The sequence below is a fragment of the Schistocerca serialis genome, chromosome 10, assembly GCF_023864345.2.
Source record: "Schistocerca serialis cubense isolate TAMUIC-IGC-003099 chromosome 10, iqSchSeri2.2, whole genome shotgun sequence".
In the NCBI taxonomy this organism is placed as follows: domain Eukaryota; kingdom Metazoa; phylum Arthropoda; class Insecta; order Orthoptera; family Acrididae; genus Schistocerca; species Schistocerca serialis.
Window position 1 is genome coordinate 233,834,337 of NC_064647.1, and position 18,256 is coordinate 233,852,592.

General features: G+C 42.0%; 1 protein-coding gene across 1 annotated transcript in view; it reads right to left on the reverse strand.

Annotated features, from left to right (window-relative positions):
* Window positions 1-18,256, reverse strand: part of LOC126425200 (REST corepressor 3) — a 65,793-nt gene that overhangs the window by 46,199 nt on the left and 1,338 nt on the right. The window lies entirely within an intron of this gene.

Genomic DNA, 18,256 nt, shown 5'->3' on the forward strand with positions numbered 1-18,256 from the left:
CATGAAATGCTGCAGAGGGCAATCTTATGATAACGGCACCAACATGGCTGGAAAGCACAAAGGAGTCCAGCCAAAAATACTTCAGAAAAATTAACTGACCTGTTTTGTACATGTTGCTCACAGGTCATTCCATGTCAAATCATCCAGAAATTTTAGGGAATGACACCCACCGTCACGCAAAACCTTGAAATTTTGGGTTATGGAAGTTTACCTAGATATATCCACATTTATAAAACGTAAATGTTGGAGGTCAATTACTTTTTCAATTATGATAAAAAGAAATTGTATAGATTCATGAATTCAGGCTTTCATAGATGAGCTCCTTTATAATTTAAAAATGCAATAGTTCCTACAGTTTCTGCAGTGGAAGCTTGATGATTTTAAGTTAAGGAGGAAGGTTTATATTTTTATAGTCCTGCTACTTGTAGTGACTGTCCATCATCTATATCTGAGAAAAAACTGTAAGTAATTTCTTTTAAACAAAATCCATGCATGGACATTATAATTTTTTAAGGTATTGCTCCCTCATAGATACCTTCGAAAAATTTACAATATTATTATAAATATTCCATTATGTCACACAAAAAGAATCAATTTGTAGAAATTACGGGAAAAAACGTCATTGTAAAAGAAATATTTAAGTTGTTAATTCATGACTACCATGTCACCAATAAATTGCTGAAGTTGGCGACGCTGGATTTCCCTAGGAACAAATATTGAGAACACTGTTTTATTGCCACTACATGTACTGAACCATCTCCAGTTCCTTTGTTTTAATAATAGATTTATGGCAGTCAAACTGGCTATTTAGTACGCAAAAGTACAGGAATTATTCTCTATTTACTATTATTATTCTTAGTCATGGAGACTACCTTCTCTTCATTCATTCATTCAAGGATAGATCGTTTTTTGTGCCCAGTACACTCACTGGTTGAAGTTTTTCTGCAGATTATCCTCAGAAACTGAGGTTAATGCCATTTTGTGTGCACACATGAGCAGGTTTACATTGTCGGCTTTTATTGTTTCAATGATGTCTGCTGTAGCTAAGATGAAGAGTAAGGGGCTCAGTGGGTCACCTTGTAACACTCCCAACTGTTTGCTCTATCAGGCTGGACTTATCTATACCATCATGTATTTCCACCCAGTTGTGAGAAGAACTCTAACAATTCGCAACCGGTAATATCTTGGACCTAAAGTGGTTTCCAGTTTCTTCATTAGAATGGATCTATTGATTGTGTCTAACCCCTTGGCATAGACTATGAAAATTGCATGAAGCTTTCTCCCTCGGTTGGCTAAGGCCATTTCTATATCAGTTTGGAGACAGTGTACAGCTTGTGTCGTTGATGTCCCACATCTGAAACCAAACTGTGAACTGGGGAGTTCCACATCAATATCTCTCAGACGCTTGCACAATAGTGTTGCAAAGATCTTGAACAGGGTGTTCTCTAGTGCAGTGCCCCTGTACACATTTGGGTCAGCTGTGTTACCTTTTCCCTTGTACAACATTAGCACCTTCGAATGTTTCCACTGATCCGGTACAATTCCTCATTTCAGGCACTCATTGAGGAGCGCTGTGAGTGGAATCACTAGTACAGGGAGCGTAGTTTTCAGGTGCTCATCACAGATGTTTTCTGGGCCAAATGCTTTATTTTTCTTCATGCTCATAATTGTGTGGATTATTTTTCTTCTGTGAAGAATTCAATCTCCTGCGTAGGGGCTGGAGTCGCTGTGGGGCTTCTTGCTGGCGGGCATGTGTCATTAGCCTGAAGGATTGAGCTTAAATGTCTTTCCCACACTTCCATTGGGATGTTCCCTGGGAATTTTGGTTGCTTTGGCTGAAGAACCTTATGCGGTCTCTGTCTCCCTGATTCTATTAGACGTTTTTCCTCTTCCTCCCACAATATCCTTTGCACCTCCTTAATCTTGGTTTACGAGGGACATTTGAAAAGTCCGTGCAAAGTCCAAGAGATGGCACCACCGGTGTGCATTGAGGTCACGTTTAGTTAGTAGCATTTTTTGAAAGAACTCACACCAAGTTTCAGCCATATTGGTCTATTTCTTTGTGTTTGGCATTCGTGTGAATCAAGGAAGTCGAGTGACTGTCAAAAAATACACGAAAAAGAATTTCGTGTGGTGATTAAACATTAATTTATGAAAGGCAAAATGCCTCGGGAGACTAAAGGGAAGCTTGATAAACATTGCAGTGACTCTGCACCTTCGCTTAGAACAGTTCATAAGTGGTTTCAAAATTTTCGGAGTGGCCATAAGGGCACAAATGATATTGAACATTCTGGACGTCCTGTGGAGGTTACGACTCCACAAATAATTGATAAAATCCGTGATATGGTGACGGATGACAGAAGAGTTAAGGTGTGTGAGATTGCTAGTGCTGTGGGCATCTCAAATGAATGGGTACATATTATTTTGCATAAACATTTTGACATGAGAAAGCTATCTGTAAGATGTGTTCCTCGATTGTTCATGCCTGACCAAGAACGGAATCATGTGAAGTGTTGCAAGGATGGTTTGCAGCTGTTCAGGAAGAATCTGCAGGACTTTAAGCATCGTTTCATCACTGTGGATGAAACATGGGTACATTACTATACTCCTGAGACCAAACAACAATCTGAACAATGGGTTACCAAGGGAGAATCTGCACCAAAAAAGGCGAAGACCATTCCTTCGGCCAGAAAGGTTATGGTGACTGTCTTTTGGGATAATCCTGATCGACTATCTGGAAAAGGATAAAGCTATTACAGGTGAATATTATTCATCGTTATTGGACCATCTGAAAACCGAGCTGCAAGAAAAACTCCGGCGATTGGACCACAAAAAAAGTCCTTTTCTATCACGACAATGCATCAGCACACACCTCAGCAGTTGTGGTTGCAAAATTAATGGAAATAGGATTCCAACTCTTTTGAAACCCCTCCCTATCCTCCAGACTTGGCTCCCTCGGACTACTATTTGTTCCCCAATTTGAAGAAATGGCTGGCGGGACAAAGATTTTATTCCAACGAGGAGGTAGATTGCAGCAACTAATAGCTATTTTGCAGACTTGGACAAATCCTATTATTCGGAAGGGATCAACAAATTAGAACAGCATTGGGCGAAGTGTATAAGTCTAAAAGGATACTATGTGGAAAAATAAAAAAAGTTTACCCCAAACACGTAAGTAATTTTTATTTTTGCACGGACTTTTCAAACGCCCCTCATAGACTCTCCCCTCAGCTTACCATAGCGGTTCGAATCGTCCCGCGATTTGAGTTCTTCTGGCTATATGCATGGTATTGATGACTTTCTGTCCACCTTCGTAACATTCCTTGTTGAACCCTGATTTAGCTTTCTGTTTTGTGATGTCTACTGTGCGAGTTGTCTTTAGGATGAGTCGCCCTATCCATGATACACTATTGTACTGATGTCGACACTGCCAAGTGCTGATATGTCTGCCTTTCTGCTTAGCTTGACTGGATTTTTTGGCCTCTTTTTTACTGTGTTCTCTAGTTGTAGCGATGTTTCCACTGGTTGGTGTTTCCATTCCACCTCCAGGATGATGCATAGTTCTAGTGGTTTAAGTTTGGAGATCACAAACACGAGGTCAACTGTGCTCCCACCATTATGACAGAAATAAATGTGGGTTACTTTGTTATTGACAAGTGCAAAGCCATCCTCTTTCAAGTAGTTCATGATATCTGTTTTTCATGAAGGGGTGTCCACACAGCAATTCAGGTCTCCTGTCAATATGACTGGGTCATCCTGAGTGGTAGTATCCAAGCACAAACTGATTTCCTCTAGAATATTTACTGCTGTTACTAAGGCTGAAAGTACACACACGTAAGAACACAGATGGCGGTCCTTACTACTAGAGAGCATCTTGATTTGTGGGAGACTGAGAAGGGCGAGAAATTTTTTTGATGAGACATGTAATGCCGCCCTTCGGTCTGCCCTTGGGGCCTTGTTCCGCCATAACATTGATCGCGTAATGCGTGTTTACTTTGTTACAGTCGTTTTTAAGGAACGTTTCCATCAGGAACACTATATCACAAGGTCTAAAGAAATTATCTTGGACGCACGCTATTGCTGTGCTAAGGCCTCCAATATTCCAGTTTAATGCTTTTAATCTGAGTCTGTTGTGAATGGTGTTACAACCTGGTGGCTTCAGGTCCCTTACTCCGAAAAAGGTACTGTCACACCAGCACTCATGTTGGCCACAGTTCTGGCTATATGGCTCGTTCGCGGCAGCCAAAAGGCACCCCAATTTTGAAGGCCTTTAGGCGGCCCTTTGTTTCCAGCTCATCGCACTTGATTTCTCCTGCTATTCCCAGTACCTTGAGGTGTCTGATGATTTCCTCCTTTGTGGTGTCTTGATGGAGTTTGCCCACATAAAGCCAGGCAGTTCACTCTCTTGCTCGAAGCCCCAATCCTGTTAGGTTCATCATCCCTCACACGAATGGACATTCATTGTTTCCTCTCCCCTCCTGATGTCATTCCCTGTGTCTTCTCCTTCGTTCATTATCTTCTTTTTCTTCCTCACCCTCCACCAGTGACAGCGTGGCATTCCTATCTGGACTTCTGTCTCTACAACTGACCACTTCTGCTGGTGAGGGAACAGCGGTCCTCATTGTATTCCTCTCTTTACGACTGGCCAACTGTCCGCTGACAGTTGTGGTGTTGCCAGCCTCTGGTGGCATTCTGATCCCTCATGCGCTAAATTTTTTACTTCCTCTGCAATCATCTCTTTTATGTTGGCTGTGAGAGAATGCATCAAAGTTTGTATGTGACTGGAGACTCTGTCCGCTATTCTTCCTTCTAGACATTTGATTGTAAGGTGTTTCTGGGCTTCCCCAATAGATACTGTTAGCAGCTGAGGGACACTGTGTAGCGTTGGCATCAGATGGTTCTCTCTTTCTCCGCTGCGCTCTCAGTCTGCGGTTTGTGTTGACAGATGGTGTTGCACTGTTGTTTTCCCTTGACATAGGCTGTGTTACTTCATGGTTTACACCTGTAGCTGGCACCACTCATCTTGGTGTGTTGCCGTTGTTTGCCTCCTGATTGACCTCTCTGAAAGCGCCCTTAACCTCTTTACTAATTTTCGTGTTTGCATCAATTGTATCTTCAGAGTTGAGTTTCAATATTGCAAAACACTTTCTGGTAGTACTCACTGCGTCCTGAATCTCCTCCTTTACTTCTATTTTGAGGTAGCCTCCTACTTGTGCGATAGATGTTTGATAAGGTTTTCAGTTCCTTTGTTTTGAGTCATCTGTTCAATGAGCATGCAGTTCTGAGCTCTTGCACTGAGTTGCACCCAGAGTCAATTATTAGTTAAAAACTCAATTGTTGCAGTTTTTAACTATTCATTCAAATATATATATACAGGGTGTTACAAAAACGTATGGCCAAACTTTCAGGAAACATTCCTCACACACAAAGAAAGAAAATATGTTATGTGGCAATGTGTCTGGAAACGCTTACTTTCAATGTTAGAGCTCATTTTATTACTTCTCTTCAAATCACATTAATCATGGAATGGAAACACACAGCAACAGAACGTACCAGCGTGACTTCAAACACTTAGTTACAGGAAATGTTCAAAATGTCCTCAGTTAGCGAGGATACATGCATCCACCCTCCGTCGCATGGAATCCCTGATGCGCTGATGCAGCCCTGGAGAATGGTGTATTGTATCACAGCCGTCCACAATACGAGCACGAAGAGTCTCTACATTTGGTACCGGAGTTGCGTAGACAAGAGCTTTCAAATGCCCCCATAAATGAAAGTCAAGAGGGTTGAGGTCAGGAGAGCGTGGAGGCCACGGAATTGGTCCGCCTCTACCAATCCAGCGGTCACCGAATCTGTTGTTGAGAAGCATACGAGCACTTCGACTGAAATGTGCAGGAGCTCAATCGTGCATGAATCACATGTTGTGTCGTACTTGTAAAGGCACATGTTCTAGCAGCACAGGTAGAGTATCCCGTATGAAATCATGATAATGTGCTCCATTGAGCGTAGGTGGACGACACTAAAATGAGCTCTAACATGGAAATTAAGCATTTCCGGACACATGTCCACATAACATCTTTTCTTTATTTGTGTGCGAGGAATGTTTCCTGAAAGTTTGGCCGTACCTTTTTGTAACACCGTATATATTTATACCCCCCATGAACCATGGACCTTGCCGTTGGTGGGGAGGCTTGCGTGCCTCAGCGATACAGATGGCCGTACCGTAGGTGCAACAACAACGGAGGGGTATCTGTTCAGAGGCCAGACAAACATGTGGTTCCTGAAGAGGGGCAGCAGCCTTGTCAGTAGTTGCAGGGGCAACAGTCTGGATAATTGACTGATCTGGCCTTGTAACATTAACCAAAACGGCCTTGCTGTGCTGGTACTGCGAACGGCTGAAAGCAAGGGGAAACTACAGCCGTAATTTTTCCCGAGGACATGCAGTTTTACTGTATGATTAAATGATGATGGCGTCCTCTTGGGTAAAATAGTCCCCCATTCGGATCTCCGGGCGGGGACTACTCAAGAGAACGACATTATCAGGAGAAAGAAAACTGGCATTCTACGGATCGGAGCGTGGAATGTCAGATCCCTTAATCGGGCAGGTAGGTTAGAAAATTTAAAAAGGGAAATGGATAGGTTAAAGTTAGATATAGTGGGAATTAGTGAAGTTCGGTGGCAGGAGGAACAAGACTTTTGGTCAGGTGATTACAGGGTTATAAATACAAAATCAGATAGGGGTAATGCAGGAGTAGGTTTAATAATGAATAAAAAAAAAGGAGTGCGGGTTAGCTACTACAAACAACATAGTGAACGCATTATTGTGGCCAAGATAGACACAAAACCCATGCCTACTACAGTAGTACAAGTTTATATGCCAACTAGCACTGCAGATGATGAAGAAATAGATGAAATGTATGACGAGATAAAAGAAATTATTCAGGTAGTGAAGGGAGACGAAAATTTAATAGTCATGGGTGACTGGAATTCGTCAGTAGGAAAAGGCAGAGAAGGAAACATAGTAGGTGAATATGGATTGGGGGGAAGGAATGAGAGAGGAAGCCGCCTTGTAGAATTTTGCACAGAGCATAACTTAATCATAGCTAACACTTGGTTCAAGAATCATAAAAGAAGGTTGTATACATGGAAGAATCCTGGAGATACTAAAAGGTATCAGACAGATTATATAATGGTAAGACAGAGATTTAGGAACCAGGTTTTAAATTGTAAGACATTTCCAGGGGCAGATGTGGACTCTGACCACAATCTATTGGTTATTTATTTATTTATTTATTTAACCAGATCAGATTAGGGCCATCAGGCCCTCTCTTACATCGGACCAGTGTTCCACACATGCAGCATTTCACACATCAGAGTAACATCATGAACATAGTTTAAATGAGAAAATTAGCTTACTCTAGTGACAATATGAATAAAGACTAGTGACTAAGACCTAATAAAGTAAATGCGGAAGTATTTTTACAACAGTTGCTATACATACAGATTATGATAAAAGCAATAATAATAACAGTAAAACAAAAAATCAAATAATAATGATAAACATGACTAAGACCTAATAAAGTAAATGCTGGCAGTATTTTTACATCAGGTGCTATACATACAGATTATGGTGAAAGCAATAATAATAATAATAACAGTAAAAAAAATCAAATAATAATGACAAACATGAGAAAGATTCGCAATAGTAATGAAGGTTTGTGCAGATGTACATTATGAACTGTAGATTAAAACTGAAGAAACTACAAAAAGGTGGGAATCTAAGGAGATGGAACCTGGATAAACTGACTAAACCAGAGGTTGCACAGAGTTTCAGGGAGAGCATATGGGAACAATTGACAGGAATGGGGGAAAGAAATACAGTAGAAGAAGAATGGGTAGCTCTGAGGGATGAAGTAGTGAAGGCAGCAGACGATCAAGTAGGTAAAAAGACGAGGGCTAATAGAAATCCTTGGGTAACAGAAGAAACATTGAATTTAATTGATGAAAGGAGAAAATATAAAAATGCAGTAAATGAAGCAGGCAAAAATGAATAAAAACGTCTCAAAAATGATATCGACAGGAAGTGCAAAATGGCTAAGCAGGGATGGCTAGAGGACAAATGTAATGATGTAGAGGCTTGCCTCACTAGGGGTAAGATAGATACTGCCTACAGGAAAATTAAAGAGACCTTTGGAGAGAAGAGAACCACTTGTATGAATATCAAGAGCTCAGATGGCAACCCAGTTCTAAGCAAAGAAGGGAAGGCAGAAAGGTGGAAAGAGTATATAGAGGGTTTATACAAAGGCGATGTACTTGAGGACAATATTATGGAAATGGAAGAGGATGTAGAGAAGACGAAATGGGAGATACGATACTGTGTGAAGAGTTTGACAGAGCACTGAAAGACCTGAGTCGCAACAAGGCCCCGGGAGTAGACAACATTCCATTAGAACTACTGATGGCCTCGGGAGAGCCAGTCATGACAAAACTCTACCATCTGGTGAGCACGATGTATGAGACAGGCGAAATACCCTCAGACTTCAAGAAGAATATAATAATTCCAATCCCAAAGAAAGCAGGTGTTGACAGATGTGAAAATTACCGAATTATCAGTTTAATAACTCATAGCTGCAAAATACTAATGCGAATTCTTTACAGACGAATGGAAAAACTGGTAGAAGCCGACCTTGGGGAAGATCAGTTTGGATTCCATAGAAATGTTGGAACACGTGAGGCAATACTGACCTTACGACTTGTCTTAGAAGAAAGATTAAGAAAAGGCAAACCTACGTTTCTAGCATTTATAGACTTAGAGAAAGCTTTTGACAATGTTAACTGGAATACTCTCTTTCAAATTCTGAAGGTGGCAGGGGTAAAATACAGGGAGCGAAAGGCTATTTACAATTTGTACAGAAACCAGATGGCAGTTATACGAGTCGAGGGGCATGAAAAAGAAGCAGTGGTTGGGAAAGGAGTGAGACAGGGTTGTAGCCTTTCCCCGATGTTATTCAATCTGTATATTGAGCAAGCAGTAAAGGAAACAAAAGAAAAATTCGGAGTAGGTATTAAAATTCATGGAGAAGAAGTAAAAACTTTCGAGGTTCGCCGATGACATCGTAATTCTGTCAGAGACAGCAAAGGACTTGGAAGAGCAGTTGAACGGAATGGACAGTGTCTTGAAAGGAGGATATAAGATGAACATCAACAAAAGCAAAACGAGGATAATGGAATGTAGTCAAATTAAGTCGGGTGATGCTGAGGGAATTAGATTAGGAAATGAGACACTTAAAGTAGTAAAGGAGTTTTGCTATTTAGGGAGTAAAATAACCGATGATGGTCGAAGTAGAGAGGATATAAAATGTAGACTGGCAATGGCAAGGAAAGTGTTTCTCAAGAAGAGAAATTTGTTAACATCGAGTATAGATTTAAGTGTCAGGAAGTCGTTTCTGAAAGTATTTGTATGGAGTGTAGCCATGTATGGAAGTGAAACATGGACGATAACTAGTTTGGACAAGAAGAGAATAGAAGCTTTCGAAATGTGGTGCTACAGAAGAATGCTGAAGATAAGGTGGGTAGATCACGTAACTAATGAGGAGGTATTGAATAGGATGGGGGAGAAGAGAAGTTTGTGGCACAACTTGACTAGAAGAAGGGATCGGTTGGTAGGACATGTTTTGAGGCATCGAGGGATCACAAATTTAGCATTGGAGGGCACCGTGGAGGGTAAAAATCGTAGAGGGAGACCAAGAGATGAATACACTAAGCAGATTTAGAAGGATGTACGTTGCAGTAGGTACTGGGAGATGAAGAAGCTTGCACAGGATAGAGTAGCGTGGAGAGCTGCATCAAACCAGTCTCAGGACTGAAGACCACAACAACAACATATATTTATAAAACAAAGATGATGTGACTTACCAAACAAAAGTGCGGACAGGTCGATAGACACACAAACAAACACAAACATACACACAAAATTCAAGCTTTCGCAACAAACGGTTGCTTCATCAGGAAAGAGGGAAGGAGAGGGAAAGACGAAAGGATGTGGGTTTTAAGGGAGAGGGTAAGGAGTCATTCCAATCCCGGGAGCGGAAAGACTTACCTTAGGGGGAAAAAAGGACGGGTATACACTCGCACACACACACATATCCATCCGCACATACACAGACACAAGCAGACATTTGTAAACGCAAAGAGTTTGGGCAGAGATGTCAGTCGAGGCGAAAGTACAGAGGCAAAGATGTTGTTGAAAGACAGGTGAGGTATGAGCGGCTGCAAATTGAAATTAGCGGAGATTGAGGCCTGGCGGATAACGAGAAGAGAGGATATACTGAAGGGCAAGTTCCCATGTCCGGAGTCCTGACAGGTTGGTGTTGGTGGGAAGTATCCAGATAACCTGGACGGTGTAACACTGTGCCAAGATGTGCTGGCCGTGCACCAAGGCATGTTTCGCCACAGGGTGATCCTCATTACCAACAAACACTGTCTGCCTGTGTCCATTCATGCGAATGGAAGGATTGAGATGCAAGGCTGGACTTCCAGCTGACTTCCGGCCTTGCATCTCAATCCTTCTTAAAAAACATTAATCCTACTCCCAACATCACCACTGCTGAAGCCCAGGCTATCCGTGATCTGAAGGCTGACCGATCCATCGTCATTCTTCCGGCGGACAAGGGTTCCACGACCGTGGTACTTGATCGTTGGGAATATGTGGCTGAGGGACTGCGTCAGCTTTCAGACAACACCACAAACAAAGTTTGCCAAGGTAACCCCATTCCCGATGTCCAGGCGGAGCTTCAAGGAATCCTCAGAACCTTAGGCCCACTGCAAAACCTTTCACCTGACTCCATCAACCTCCTGACCCCACCGACACCCCGCACCCCTACCTTCTACCTTCTTCCTAAAATCCACAAACCCAATCATCCCGGCCGCCCCATGGAAGCTGGTTACCAAGCCCCCACAGAACGTATCTCTGCCTACGTAGATCAACACCTTCAACCCATTACATGCAGTCTCCCATCCTTCATCAAAGACACCAACCACTTTCTCGAATGCCTGGAATCCTTACCCAATGTGTTACCCCCGGAAACCATCCTTGTAACCATTGATGCCACTTCCTTATACACAAATATTCCGCACGTCCAGGGCCTCGCTGCGATGGAGCATTTCCTTTCACGCCGATCACCTGACACCCTACCTAAAACCTCTTTCCTCATCACCTTAGCCAGCTTCATCCTGACCCACAACTTCTTCACTTTTGAAGGCCAGACATACCAACAATTAAAGGGAACAGCCATGGGTACCAGGATGGCCCCCTCGTACGCCAACCTATTCATGGGTCGCTTAGAGGAAGCCTTCTTGGTTACCCAGGCCTGCCAACCCAAAGTTTGGTACAGATTTATTGACGACATCTTCATGATCTGGACTCACAGTGAAGAAGAACTTCAGAATTTCCTCTCCAACCTCAACTCCTTTGGTTCCATCAGATTCACCTGGTCCTACTCCAAATCCCATGCCACTTTCCTTGACGTTGACCTCCACCTGTCCAATGGCCAGCTTCACACGTCCGTCCACATCAAACCCACCAACAAGCAACAGTACCTTCATTATGACAGATGCCACCCATTCCACATCAAATGGTCCCTTCCCTACAGCCTAGGTCTTCGTGGCAAACGAATCTGCTCCAGTCCGGAATCCCTGAACCATTACACCAACAACCTGACAACAGCTTTCGCATCCCGCAACTACCCTCCCGACCTGATACAGAAGCAAATAACCAGAGCCACTTCCTCATCCCCTCAAACCCAGAATCCCCCACAGAAGAACCACACAAGTGCCCCACTTGTGACAGGATACTTTCCGGGACTGGACCAGGCTCTGAATGTGGCTCTCAAGCAGGGATACGACTTCCTCAAATCCTGCCCTGAAATGAGATCCATCCTTCATGAAATCCTCCCCACTCCACCAAGAGTGTCTTTCCGCCGTCCACCTAACCTTCGTAACCTGTTAGTTCATCCCTATGAAAACCCCAAACCATCTTCCCTACCCTCTGGCTCCTATCCTTGTAACCGCCCCCGGTGTAAAACCTGTCCCATGCACCCTCCCACCACCACCTACTCCAGTCCTGTAACCCGGAAGGTGTACATGATCAAAGGCAGAGCCACATGTGAAAGCACCCACGTGATTTACCAACTGACCTGCCTACACTGTGATGCATTCTATGTGGGAATGGCCAGCAACAAACTGTTCATTCGCATGAATGGACACAGGCAGACAGTGTTTGTTGGTAATGAGGATCACCCTGTGGCTAAACATGCCTTGGTGCACGGCTAGCACGTCTTGGCACAGTGTTACACCGTCCGGGTTATCTGGATACTTCCCACCAACACCAACCTATCCGAACTCCGGAGATGGGAACTTGCTCTTCAATATATCCTCTCTTCCCGTTACCCACCAGGCCTCAATCTCCACTAATTTCAAGTTGCCGCCACTCATACCTCACCTGTCATTCAATATCATCTTCGCCTCTGCACTTCTGCCTCGACTGACATCTCTGCCCAAACTCTTTGTCTTTAAATATGTCTGCTTGTGTCTGTATATGTGTGGATGGATATATGTGTGTGTGTGTGTGTGTGTGTGTGTGTGTGTGTGTGTGTGTGTGCGCGCGCACGCGCGAATGTATACCCGTCCTTTTTCCCCCTAAGGTAAGTCTTTCCACTCCCGGGATAGGAATGACTCCTTACCCTCTCCCTTAAAACCCACTTCCTTTCGTCTTTCCCTCTCCTTCCCTCTTTCCTGATGAGGCAAAAGTTTGTTGCGAAAGCTTGAATTTTGTGTGTATGTATGTGTCTGTTTGTGTTCTATCGACCTGCCAGCGCTTTCGTATGGTAAGTCACATCATCTTTGTTTTATATATATGGGAAATATTCCACGTGGGAAAAATATATCTAAAAACAAAGATGATGTGGCTTACCAAACGAGAGTGCTGGCAGGTCGATAGACACACAAACAAACACAAACATACACACAAAATTCTAGCTTTCGCAACCAATGGTTGCTTCGTCAGGAAAGAGGGAAGGAGAGGGAAAGACGAAAGGATGTGGGTTTTAACGGAGAGGGTAAGGAGTCATTCCAATCCCGGGAGCGGAAAGACTTTACCTTGGGGGGAAAAAAGGACGGGTATACACTCGCACACACACATATCCATCCACACATATACAGACACAAGCAGACATATTCAAAGAGGAATTAAAGACATTTAGCGCTGGACAGGAGCCTGCCGAGGAGCTGTGATACAAATTTAAACCGATTTGGCTGTCAAAATGGCGACATGTGAAGCCTTCAATAATAAAATCTTATTGAATGATCTGTCAGAAAACTCACAGAAATTCTGATAATATGTAAAGACTATAAATGGCATGAGGGTTGCTGACCGGACACACACAGATGACACAGGAACTGAAAAAAAGCATATTTTGCTAAAATCAAACAAGCTACCACGACTCCCTCACATTCTATACAGTATTTGTGCATGCATTAGCTTCAGTATTAAGTGTAATATACTGTAGATCCCCCTCCCCCCCCCCCCCTTTTTTTTTTAACTGTGGCCAGTGGTTGGAAGTTAAGCACAGATCACTCCTGTATACAAAGAGGTAGCAAAAGCATACCATAAACCCACCACCCATATATTCTGAAAACATCAGTCATGAAAAACACAATTTTTAGGTTTCTTGCACGATTTTCTGAAATCCATGGGTCAAGGTAACCAATGTGTTGCAATATTTTTTGATGTTTGAAAGGCATTTGACTCAGTGCCCTTCCAATTCTTATTAACCAAAGTACGATACTTTTACAAGAAAATCTGATGTGCTTGATAGTCATGTCTTGTCATTCTCCTGAGTTCAACATCTCACCCATCATGGGGGGATGCAGATGCAGTGTTTCAGAATGACTGAAGGGAGAGCACAAAGATTTGCATGGGGTATAGTTGCATGTTTACAGCCTACAGTTAGTTTTCTGAACAAAGTGGAAGAATTACAGAAAGCATAGTAGCTTGTTTGTGGTCTGTGAGTCACCAGTGTCCTTGTGTGCAGTGATAAATTATGTTTTATTATGTGAGTTAGCTGGTGCAAACTATACATGATCAAAAGAACATCGTACAATGAGGGGGGGGGGGGGGGGGGGGGGGGGAGGACCAACTGAAGGACATGTGCAGTTATTAAAACACTGACTTTATATTTCAGAGCATGGAGTTTGCTGTCCCGCCATCCCAATTTAGGTTTTCCTAAACCATTTCAGGCATGCACTAGGATTGTTCTTTCAGAAACATTACGGCTGCATTCCTGTATTATCTTTGTAAAAACACACCTATATTTTCTATGTAATTATGAGCTATCTATTTTCATTGTATTGTGATAACAAATCCTGTATTAGTGGGAATCGATGCCTGGATGAACTAGTAAATAAAATATTGTATGGGGTATCAAATGAAATTTGTGAATGAATTAAGAATTTTTTGGTAGGGAGTAGACACTATGTAATCCGGGATGAAGAGTCAGAGACAATGTAATGTGCTCCAGGGAAGTGTGTTGTGACCCTTGCAATACATGTCTTATGTTAACGACCTGACCTGTACTTAGTCTCAGACTCTAGGTACATGATGAAATTACGTATGAGTTCGGTGCAATAAGTTTTGTAAAAAACAGTGAAAAATTTTTTGTTTCGTAAACGACTCACCTTACTTTTCGACATAAGTCTCATTTGAGGGATATACACATGTCCCAGTGATCCTCCAGCTTTTTCATCACATCAGAAAAATACGTTCTGTCAAATTCTACAAAATACTCGTCGACTGCAACTATCACTTTCTCATCTGACGAAAATTTCTTCACAGCAAGCGAAAGTTTAAAGTTAGGGAACAGGAGGAGTCACTTGGCGCTAACATTAGTGAACAGAGGGTACAAGGAACCAATTCAAAACCGAATTCGTGTACTTTCACCACTGTTATCACTTATGTGAGGGATGGTGCATTATCCTGGTGGAAGACCACTTTTTGTGTGTCAATCTTGCCTTTCTTCAGCCAACACACATATTAAACAAACCAACAATGAATCATAATAGGGTCCTGTTACACTTCTGCCATTTTTCCAAGCAATCTATGAGAATTATTCCTTGGAAATCCCAATATACAGTGGCCATCACCTTACCAGCCAACAAAACAATCTTTGCCTTCTCTGATGCACATTCACCGGATCCAGGTTTCGTCAATAGTCACAAATTTGCCCATAAAGTCATGCAAATTGCAATTAACATCGCCAGACATTGTGCTGAAATGTTGTAATGGACACGCTTTTGGTTGACTACGAACAATTGTGGCACCCACCTCGCACACTGCTTCTTCAAATCCAATGCAGGATATTACATACTCACTCAGTTAAGGTGCCTACAGTCTCAGTAAACTCGCGAATTTTTATTCGGTGCTCTTGCATTACCTTATTATGGATTTTGTCAATGGTTTCCTTTGTGGTAACCTCAACTGAATAGCCAGTGTGTGCTTCATCTTTACTGCTTGTCCGACCACATTTAAATTCATTAAGCCAAAAGTGCGTAGTCTTCAATGATGGTGCAGAGTCTATGTGAATTTCAATCCTGTTTTGATTTGTGAGGCAGTCCAACAATTCAAATGAAAACTTACAATAAAAGCACAAAATTATGTATGTATTTTTTCCATTTTCAATTGCAGTCGACACACTGCCCAATTCAGTCAGCTCTAACATTGAACTCTATTCAGTACATTGTTGAAATTTGTTAAATGATCCTTGGAATAATCGCTCTTACCAACCACAAATGCACGATAAAAATGTTGCATTCTTTCCTGGAAATTTACCAGATTTATCAAACCACCCTTGCATAATGAGACATTACCTGGACTTAAGAAACTGCAGAAACATCCTGTAAGATATTCATAAGATTTCAACGCAGTGGAGAGACTACTAACTTTCCTTAAATGAACAGAAATTTAAAATTGTGCGATTAACTCAAGCCTTCGACACCACTTGACTCTCAGCCAAACAGTCACCTTTCAACCTAACTTAAAACTTAGGCTATGCTACAAATTGAAATGCCACTACAATCACTGTTCCAATAAACAATCTTAACACAAAATAAAGTATTTTTTAAATTAAAATCAGTGTTCTGTACTCTTATTACTTGCATACGTATGACAGCACTCACCACATCATTGAGTCATGGGTCAATGCCAACATCTGATATTGATAAGTTCAGTAAACCCAAATTGTGCCCTTCACAAGAGGTAATATCAATAACCCCAACTGGAATCAATTAACTCTTACAAAAACTTAGGAGTAATAATTTTTATGCATATGAAATGTGGTGATCACAAAGGTGTAGTCACAAGTAACACAGTTTGCAGACTTCGGTTCAGTGGCAATATGCAACTGCAGTGTCAAATGGACACTGTTTAAAAAACACTTGTGTGCCCAGTCTTACAATACTGCTTAAGTGTATGGGATCTGTAGCGAACAGGACACCATCTTTGCTTTTTCCCATTTCGCTAGGGGGTTGGCATCATTAATTGGGTTGTGACAATGTAAAGGGGGGCCTCACATGCTCATTATTTATGGCATACTACTGAGTATTGCTCAAAAATATTGACCATCTGATAGTGATAGTGAAGCTTTGCACAATATGAAGGAGACTGGACAGCTACAAAAATATTGATGTTCGCTCAATACACTGTACCCTGTAAGGACAATATTGTGCAATACATGGCAGTTCCTGCCAAGACTTCACAATTTGCGGACACGCAAACCGGTACAGCAATGAATTATGAATATGAATACATAAAAAAAACACATGAAGGAAATCATCTACTGAAGTGCATTCAGGGGAGTAGTTTTAGAATGTGTTTAATACTTATTCAGTAAACAGCTCTAGAAACATATGATAAAAGTGTTTCAGTTCAAGTCAATAACACCACAACAGCTTGTTAGTTAGTCTGAGAAAGCAAGAATTATTTGTTGCAAAAATACTTAACAGCATTGCCTACCAATCCTCTACAAAATGTATCTCACTGTTTGTGGAAAGTGAAATTTGACAAGTATCAGAGCAGCATCTTTTCTGTGTATATGTGGTGTAATGAAGTTAATCAATTTGTTGAAAGGCTTTCAATACTCATCTGGCGCTGTTGCAAGTTCTCCTCGCATATTAGTATGACTGTGTGTAGAACATCTTCCAAGCCACTTTGTTGCCCCTGCTGCTTCCTCTTGCTTTTCTTTTTGCAGCACAAAGTGATTGGAACTGCAATACATTCGAGGTCTAGCTCACAGAGCGCCAACACATTTGCTACAAAGACAGAGTTCTAACTGATGTGTCCCAGGCATAAATTCTGTGCAACAATATTGTACCAATCTTGGCCTCACACTTTGTGCAGAATATTGACAATGGATCTGGGAAATTGCCTGATGGCCACATCCGGAATGGCCAGTTCGCCAGCTCTTGTCGCTAATCCGCCGCGCAGATTCGATCTGGGTAAGACGTGCCTCCTCAAATTCAGGAAGCGGCACATCTGCTCAGCTACATAGGTGGATTATTAATAGCAAATACGACTGATGAGGGATACTGAATGTATACAAAAATAGAGCAGCAATAACTGTCCCAGGTTTGTTTGATTTACAGCAGAACGTCACAGAAATACTGAAAAATCTGGACTGGCAGATGTCTGAATATAGATATCAACACTTCCTGTGCTCCATATGTGAGTGGAATAGTAAGAAACTAATGTGTGCTACAATGCAGAGTATCCTCTGCCACGCATTTCTCATAAGTTTGCAGTACCTGGTATGCAGATGTATTACGACATATTGACATATAACTTTCATTATGGGATCTCTAAATTCTACATGTGGATAAAGAACGACAAAAGCCAGCACAGAGTCTTTCTGTGGCCACAGGAGCATTAGTTTGAGTGGTTGTGTGTGAATGTGTGTACCACTGCTACAAAAAGAGCTAGTGCTCAAAAGTTAGTTGAACGCTGTCTACTGTTACATGTTTCTGGGATCCACACATTGATCCATTGCCTTTCCCTTATTTAAAGTACTGTTCCCACACACAGTTGGTTGAAGTCATTCTGCTGCACTCTTTGAGCACCAGCAGCAAGCTGCTGTAGATCTGTACTGTAACTCTGAAGGAATGGGCAATAATTTCTAATCACTAGAAATGAAACACAAGTCCGATTACA